Source organism: Phasianus colchicus, chromosome 31 (genome assembly GCF_987193195.1).
Source record: "Phasianus colchicus chromosome 31, bPhaCol1.hap1.1, whole genome shotgun sequence".
NCBI lineage: Eukaryota > Metazoa > Chordata > Aves > Galliformes > Phasianidae > Phasianus > Phasianus colchicus.
The window spans coordinates 137,216-145,660 of record NC_143466.1 but is presented as its reverse complement, the minus strand read 5'-3'; the positions used below and the strand labels follow the sequence as shown (position 1 = coordinate 145,660).

The following is an 8,445-nucleotide window of genomic DNA, read 5'->3' as shown; positions in this document are numbered from 1 at the left end:
AAAAGACCTTCAAGAGCATCGAGTCCAACCACGACCTGACCAAAGTACCCCAACTCTAACAACCCTCCTCTAAATCATGTCCTGGAGCACCACATCCAAACTTCCTCTTCCCAGCCCCGCTCAGCTCCTCGCAGGCTGCAGACGCTGCTGAGGCTCTCGCACTCCACGGCCGTCATCTTCTTCTCGTGCTGCCGGACCGCTCTCTGCAGGGCTGCGCTGAGTTCCTGCCGCTGCAACCAGAACTGCTGCTCCTGTGCTGACGGATGGAGGAGCTTCGTGCCGGCACCCACAGCACGTGGTCCCCGGGCTGCCGGTGGCACAGCAGGATGCTCCCCCCCTGCCTCCCATCGCCCCTCGGCTCTGGCATCCTCCTATAATCTGCCTAAGGATTCCAAGACCCTGCAGAGGGCTCCGGTCAGGCCGATTGACGGCTGATGCCAACGGCACGAGGTTCAACACCACCACACGCCGGGTCCCGCACGTTGGTCACAACGACCCCAGGCATCGCTGCGGGCTTGGGGCAGAGCGGCCGGAAGGCCGCGTGGAGGAAAAGGATCCGGAGCTGCGGGCCGACGCTCGGCTGAACGCGAGCCAGCAGCGCGCCTTGCGCAGGCGGCCGAGAAGCCGGCCGAGCAGCAGCAGCAGCTGATCGCTCCGCGCTCAGCCCCGCCCCGCACAGCGCCGGCCTCGGGCCGGCACCGCTTGCCCCGGGCGGGAGCGCGGCCGTCGGCGCCCAGCGAGGAGCCCGAGAAGGCGATCCGCGTGGGGCTGAACTAACCGAACTGCCGCGACCGCCGCCTGCAGCGGGACGCCAAGGTGCCCCGGAGCCGCCCGTATCCAGCGGGTTCCCCACGCCATCGCCGGGCCCCGCCGCCCGCCCGGACGCCCCGCTCCCCCCCCTGCGCCCGGGCAGCCGCCAGCCCGCGCTTGCCGCTCTCCAGCAAGGCCCGCACGGAGCGGGGCAGGGCGTGGCGGCGCGGGCGCGGGCTCGCTGCGGTCCCCCACGTCCCCGCCCTCCTCCTCCCGCAGCCGCAGCCGGGGCCCGGCCGCCCCGGAGCCCTGGAAGCGGAGCGGCGCCGCGGGCAGCTGAGCCGGGGCCGGGCGGGACGCGCGCGAGGATGACGCAATGACGGCGCGACGGCGCGACGGAAAGGACCCCGCGCGGAGTGCCCGCCCCATCCTGCGGACCGACCAATGGGAGAGCGAAGGAGGCGGGGCCGAGCGCTGGCTCTCCGCCAATGGCGGCCGCGGCCGCGGGGCTCCGTGCGGGGAACGTGGCGGTGCCTCCGCGCCGCCTTCCCCCGACCGCCCGCTCCACCGCCCCGGGTCCCCGCCGCCCCGGGTCCCCGCCGCCGCCTGCCCCGTGCCTCGGGGACGCCGGGCGGTCGGGGGAAGGCGGCGCGGGGCACCGCCGCCGGCCCCATCCGTCCCCCGTCGGAACCGAGCCGTCCGCCGTCGTTGCGCCGCCGGGCTGCGAGAAGCGGCGGCTGACCGCGAGCGGCGGGACCCGCCGGCGTCCGGGAGCGGCTCCTGGCTGAGCCGGGCAGCCCCGAAAGAGAGGGAGAGATCGCGCGGATCGAGGCGCGTTCGAGCCCGGCACGGAGTCAGCGAGAGCCTTCGGCTGCTGCCCCGCAGCTGCAGTCCCCAGGTGCCGTTTTCCATCTGCCCGTCTGTCTGTCCCCGCGCGCAGCTCCCGGAGCTGCGTGAAGCCGACGTGGAGCCGCTTCGAGTTGGCCCCGAGGAGGGAAGCCGCGAGGGGGGATGATTGTCAGGGTGGGAGCTGGTTGGGAACGCGGTCATTCCTCTGTTTACTGCTCTGTGTGTTCAACGATTAAATGTTTAGCGTTCGTTTTTCAGCGCTTCTGTGTGCAGTCGTATCTGCAGCTCCAAAGACCCCCCCATCCCTGTGCCCACCGCTGGGTGAGGACAGGGCAGCTCAAATGGCCGTGTCGTAGGACTGCACCCACCAGCGCCTTTCCTTCCCCCGCATCCCCTCCCCTCCTCAGCACCGCGTGGGAAATGGCTGGGGTGGGATTCTGGCAGAGCTGGGGCGGCTCAGCCTGCAGAAGAGGAGGCTCGGGGGATCCCGGGCACGGCCATCAGTCCCCGCAGGGAGGTGCGGAGAGGACGGAGCCAGGCTGTGCCCGGCGTGCCCAGCAGCAGTGCCGGAGGCTCACGCTGCAGCACAGCAGGTTTTCCTGCGTGCCAGCGCTGAGCCCCCAGCTCTGGTCAGTGCCGTTGGACATTTTTGCCAATGATCACGATGCAGGAGATGAGCGCATCCTCGCGAAATGCACCAGGCACCGAAAATGCACCCCATCCTAAGGCACGAGGTGCTGCTGGCACTCCTGAGGTTTGTAAGGGGCAGCGGGGGCTGTGGTCGGGGTGTCTCGAAGGGACTTTGAGGTGCTGTGGGTTCAGAATTGTATTTTTTCCTCGTTTCACACAGACGGTGGCAGTTCGGCTCAGTACCTCAAGGTGGCAGCAGGACCCCCAACAACAACGGAAACGTCGGCTCCCCAAAGCCCCGTGTATGGCTGTGAGAATGATGGAGGGCATAAGAAACGTAGAACATGCACGGGGCTTATGACGTACCGTGACACGGGGATGACATACTCATGTGTCCTTTCCATATCCTTTCAGCAGTTGGGTTAAAGCCTCCTGAGATCATACGAATGGTAAATCCCGCTTGACAAACGTGATGTCATTCTCTGACAAGGTGATCCGCTTAGTGGATGAAGGTGAGGCTGTTGATTTGGTCTACCTGGACTTCAGTAAATCCTTTGACACTGTCCCCCACAACATCCTCGTGGAGAAGCTGGGTGCCCATGGTTTGGATGGGCGTACGCTCTGCTGGGTGAAACACTGTCTGGATGGCCGGGCCCAAAGAGTTGTGGTCAATGGAGCTGAACTCAGCTGGCGGCCAGTCACGAGTGGTGTCCCCCATGGCTCAGTGCTGGGACCACTTGTATTTAACGTCTTTATCAATAATCTTGATGAGGGGATTGAGTTCATCCTCAGTAAGTTTGCAGATGACACCAAGCTGGGAGGGAGTGTTGATCTGCTGGAGGGGAGAAAGGCACTGCAGAGGGACCTGGACAGATTGGTCAGTGGGCTGAGGCAAACTATGAGATTCAATAGGGCTGAGTGTCGGGTCCTGGGGGCTGGTCTCTTCTCACCAGTGACAGGACGAGGGGAATGGCCTCAAGTTGTGCCAGGTTGGGTATCAGGAAAAACGTCTATACAGAGAGGGGGTGGTTAAGCACTGCAACTTAGAGAGAGGGAAGTGGTGTGGGACCACAGCAAGGGCCTTGCACAAGTCCAGGGAGATGACATCAATTGCCCTCCTGTTGTCCATCAGTGCCGACACTGCATCACAGAAGGCACCAGGTGGATCAGGCACAATCTGCCCTTGCTGCAGCCATGCTGGCTGTCCTGGATCACTTCTTCATCTCTCAGCTGCCTTAACACATCATCTGGGAAGATCTGCTCCATGATCTCAAATACCTACGAGGTCGCTATGACTTGTGCACTGCGCAGGTGTAGTGTGGAAACTTCTTGCTCTGAAGAGAAGCCAGTGTAAATGTATTCTGGGAGAATTAAGCAGAATGTGGCACAGCCAGCAGAGTTAAGAAATAGCTCTTTTGTTCACTATTGCACGAGCAATCTGGAAAGCCTCAGCTGGCGGCAGCAGTGGTTGTCCAGGTGTGGGATGTGGTCCCCGCACCCTACGCCAGGGGGACGGCTGCCATCTGCTGGAGGATGGGAGCAGGGATGGTCACAGTGCCCAGCGGGGCTTGGGGCGACTCGATCTCTTCTGCGTGGCCAGGGGGATGTAGGCTGGGCTGGGGGGCCACGGGGGCTGCGCTGGGGACAGCGGAGCTGGGGTGCTCTCTGGTCTGAGGGGGAGGATGTGCTGGGGCTCCACAGCACCTAGGCTGGATGTCTTAACACATGTGGAGGCCGCTGGGGCCGAGCCCACCTGTTCTCTGCTTTGTCTGGGGCCGGCTCGCTGTCCAGATGCCGTGAACCCTTGCGGGCAGCACACTGGGCTTTGGCAGATTCCATGAGGTGCCTGCAGAGAGAGGAACTGCTGAGGGCACGGGAGAGCCTCCCACTCTCCTTCCTCCCAGCACCACACAGAGTGGTGCTGGAATAAAGAGCGTGGTGGGATGGAGGTGGTGGAGCAGCTCACTGGTGTTTCTGCCTCTGCTGCTGGATACAAATGCAGTACAGAATCCTTGCAAGGAGCACAGCAACAAACAAAGCAAACAAAGCAGAGTGCCTTTGGAGGAGAACATGGAGACATCTTCCACAGGGACGCTGTGCGCTTCTGCATGTTCTTCATGAGCTGCGTGTTCTTCAGCACCCGCAACCTGAAGGAACAATGGTGGTCACTGCTGCGCCTTGTGCCTGACTGGCAATCTCATCAGAGCTCTGACACTGCCATGAAATGTTGTGTTTCATTTCTGTGGCCTCCTGGAACAACGCTTCCCTGGGATGCAGGGACTGTGGGAGGAAGATTGCTGCTGCTTCTCGCCGTCTGCTGAGTGTGGTTCAGGCGGCTTTGTTCCCAAAGGACAAAGTTCCTAAGTCCTTGGGAAGCCGGTGGGAGGGGAGCAACCTCTAACCGCCAGCCACAGAACTCTGTGCATGGCCTTTACCTTGAAGTGGAGCACCAGCCACTTGAACGTCCTCTGTGTCCTCATGGGAGAAGAGCAGCATGCAGCTGCTGTCCTCCTGACACACTCAGGCTCATCCACAGGCTCTCAGTTGATCTCTTTAGAAAGAAGGAAGCAGAGTGGGACTGTAAATATCTGCTCTCATCAGGAAGATGTTATCTTCAGGAGGCACTACTTCTCAGAAGACATCAGTGTTTTCCACATGTGTAGAATGTTGGTTTCCGAGCCCTCTGGTAAACAGACAGAAATATACCCACCAGGAGCTGCATTCTCCATCGTGACTGTCTGTAGAATGTGAGAAAACCTCTGAAAATATCTTTGTCTTACCAACTTCCCTCTCTGTCCCACAGGACCTGAACAGGATGAGCCAGCTACTGAACATAGCACTCTGTTTGGTGAAGTCCACCCAGACAGACTACCCACCCCTGGGATACCAGCGGGAGTCCGGCACGGGAAGCAGCTCTGCTCTGGAGGCACTTCTGCAAGCAAAGAACCATGAGAGCTTTCCATCATACACCACAGTCTGTGTCACTGCGTGACGGCACAGTGCCATCTGAGGAACAGATGGTACCAGGGATGGTGCAGGGACAGGGCACGCATGTGCAGCTCTGTGCTCTCATTCCTGCAGGTGTGGCTGGCTGACATTAGGGCTGTGAGGTGAAAGCTCGCAAAGGAAGTAAAAAGCCATGACATACCCATGCCATCTGCTAGAGCTTCCGTCCGGGGAGCCGGCTGGGATTCTGCATCCCATTCATCTCCACTCGCATCTGTAAACAAACAGGACAGAGCAGCTCGTGTCAGACACATCCATATCCATCTCCAGATGGGAACAACGAGGGATCGCTCCACGGCACCCTCCTCTCCCTTCCACACAGCAGCGTCTCACCCATAGGTGCTGGTCCTGCAGTGGCACTGTGCTGATACACAGCAATCTGTGTGTGGAACTGTCTGGGGACGGGGAGGGGAAGAGAACTGAAAGGAGACGGAGAGGGGAGGAAAAGAGAACGGTAGGGGGAGCCTGAAAGGTTCTGTCCTGGCAGTGATTTACCTCTGCGTTCCACCTCAGGAACAAAAGCTGTGTCTGACCAGAACACTGGCTTAAAAGAACCGGTGTAGTCATCTAGAATCACAAACAGATAAGAGAAGCTCCCGTTAAATGCTGTGATCTCTTTTTCCATCAGAGACCAGAGTTGGGTCAGGTAATGAGGTGGGAGAAAGATCGAGGTTGTCAGTTCCACAGCTACAGAGTGGGCAGGAAGACGCAGGGGCAGGTTGCAAAATACTCACCAGGCCATGTGCAGCACCATCATGGACTGCACGGACCAACATTTGGCCACTCAGGCCTTATTTACTTACTTACTTACCATTGCAGATCAGTGGTGGGCACAAAGGAAGGTGACAGTAAAGCACAAGAGGAAACCATGCAGCCAGAAGTTTGCTCTCATGAAGTTGAGAGTCCTGCTCCACTTTTTGCCAGGCCTGCATTCTTCAAGATCACAAACTCCACCAAGGCATGTCAGCACAGCCCAGGCTGCCTCCAGTCTTAGCCTCTCTAACGCTCTCCTCTGCATTGGTGAGCACCAGGTCTGGTAAGGCTTCACCTCGGGTTGGTCCATCTATTTCCTGGACCAGGAGGTTATCCTTGACAGACTCCAGGAATCTCCTGGATTGTCTGCCACCCGCTGTGCCGCTCTCCCAGCAGGTATCTGGGTGGCTGAAATCCCCCATCAGGACAAGAGCCTGTAAGCACAACACCTCCTGCAGCTGAAGCAAGAAAGTCTCGTCAACAGCCTCCTCCTGATCAGGTGGGCTGTAGCAGACCCCAACCACTCGGTGCCCTTTACCGGACCGATCCTTGATTTGACCCACAAGCTCTCGACCTGATCGTGGCTGTTCCTCAGACACAGCTCTTGGCATTCAGTCTGCTTCCTAGCACAGAGGGCAATTCCCCTCCCAGCTAACACTGCGTGGGATGTTTTGACACTGGATCTGATGTCAGCCAGCCTCTTGGGCTGGGGTTTGTGGCTTCGGGACTGGGGTTGTGGCTGGTCTGAGCCTTTCCAGCTGTGGCTTTAGGCCTTGGGGACGATGCCAGCCTCTCTACCTTTCAAGCTGTGGCTTTAAGCCCTAGGCTGGTGCTGGCCTCTCGGGCTGTGGCTTTAGGCCCTGGGCTGGTGTAAGCCTCTCAGGCTGTGACTTTAGGCCCTAGAGCTTGAGCCAGCCTATAGCGACGTGCATTTTAAAATGGCTCATGGAAGTAAATGAAAGCAAGAGAATACGGGGCTGTGCTGGGTATTTCTAGAATTGGAATAGAGACAGGAGAGCGTGCTCAGCCTTGTGTGGTTGGTTGTACCCATCAGTACCAACCACAGCTGAAATTGTCTTTACATCTTTGTTAGGCACTCTTCTGTCTGCCACTTTAAGTCTCTGTTTTTTGGAATGCAGGGATCGTCGTTGCCAGCTGAACAGCACCACCTGCGACGACCCATCAGACTGAAGATCTGCACCTGACACTGGCACGTGGCTGGATCTACGAGTGCTTTGCTGTCTGTCCCTCTTTCCCCATTTTCTGCCTTTTCTCTTTGCCATCTCTTATTTGACTCTTTGTTTACCTCTACCGCTTATTCATTGCAATTAGCCCATTGGCCAGTGTTACCTCCAATTGGTTGTTGCTGGCTGTTAAGAAAGCTCTCAATAAATGGATGTGTATTATTCCTCTGAGTTTGGATGACTCCATTGCAGTAGTGACCCTTTGCTGACCAGGGGAGGCGCGACTCAGGAGGTGGACAGAGATTCACCCCCTCAAGACACACTGAGTGGGACGAGACGTAGCTAGGAGGAGAAATGGGATGAGCAGTGTCCCTCTGCGCACAGATGTCTGCTGCTGCGTCTGCACAGATCTCTTGTGCTCAGTGGAGTTTGTCCATGAAGGCTGCAGCAAAGAAAAAGTGTCTCTGCTAGGGAGTCCTGGAGAGGCATAGAGATGCAAAACAGGAGAAATGAAAACTAAAAGCAGAAGCCCAAGGCCAAATGCTGCCAAGCAGCATAACCCCAAGAACAAAAGGCTGCACCCCTTTAGCAAAAGCCTGAACCCAAGGCCCGAAGATTTAACTCCTTTAACAGAAAATTGCACCCCAACACCAAATGGTGCACCCCTTTCACAAAATCCTAACCGCAGGACTGGTGGCTTTAGACCCCTGCCAACAATTTATGGGGAGAGCAGCTTCAGGGAAGGGAAGACTGCAGTGCACAAGGGATGTGAAGTGCCAAGGGTGAAAAAAAAGCTCTTAGGTTCTCTGCTCTCTGACCTGGAAGTCTCGGATGGGGAGCGGAATAACCCCCCCACAATTCAGGAGGAAACGGAGTCCTACTGTTCCACCTGGACTGCCACAAGTCCATGGGGCCAGATGAGATTCATCCAAGAGTGCTGGGAGAGCTGGTGGAGGTGAAAAGCCAAGCTGCTTTCCATCATCTGTCAGCCTTCCTGGTCAACTGGAGATGCACTTTGGCCACAACAACCCCAGGCACCGCCATGGGTGTGGGGCAGAGCAGCTGGAAGTCAGTGTAGAGGAAACGGACCTGGGGTTATTGGTTGACGCTCTGCTGAACACGAGCCAGCAGTGTGCCCAGGTGGACAAGAAGACCAACGGCATCCTGGCCTGTATCAGAAACGGTGCTGCCAGCAGTGCAGGGAAGTGATTGTCCCTCTGCACTCAGCTCTGGTGAGGCTGCAGCTCGAGTGCTGTGCTCAGTTCTGGGCCCC

At 58.3% G+C, this 8,445-nt stretch overlaps 2 long non-coding RNA genes across 5 annotated transcripts; both read left to right on the top strand.

Moving 5' to 3' along the window:
• The first annotated feature begins 1,402 nt into the window (after positions 1–1,402).
• LOC149914089 (uncharacterized) lies at positions 1,403–5,293 on the top strand. 3 transcript variants are annotated; one of them, XR_016460652.1, is made up of 5 exons: positions 1,403–2,116; positions 2,270–2,353; positions 2,450–2,531; positions 2,647–2,741; positions 5,033–5,293. It is a non-coding gene; the product is annotated as an uncharacterized LOC149914089 (long non-coding RNA). The 3 variants fall into 3 exon arrangements; XR_016460651.1 differs by having other exon boundaries at positions 2,644–2,741; XR_016460653.1 differs by having other exon boundaries at positions 2,450–2,539; positions 2,644–2,741.
• Positions 5,294–5,312: 19 nt separating this feature from the next.
• Positions 5,313–7,396, top strand: LOC149914088 (uncharacterized). 2 transcript variants are annotated; one of them, XR_016460655.1, is made up of 4 exons: positions 5,313–5,574; positions 6,055–6,271; positions 6,382–6,487; positions 7,128–7,396. It is a non-coding gene; the product is annotated as an uncharacterized LOC149914088 (long non-coding RNA). The 2 variants fall into 2 exon arrangements; XR_016460654.1 differs by having other exon boundaries at positions 6,055–6,487.
• The last annotated feature ends 1,049 nt before the right edge of the window (positions 7,397–8,445 follow it).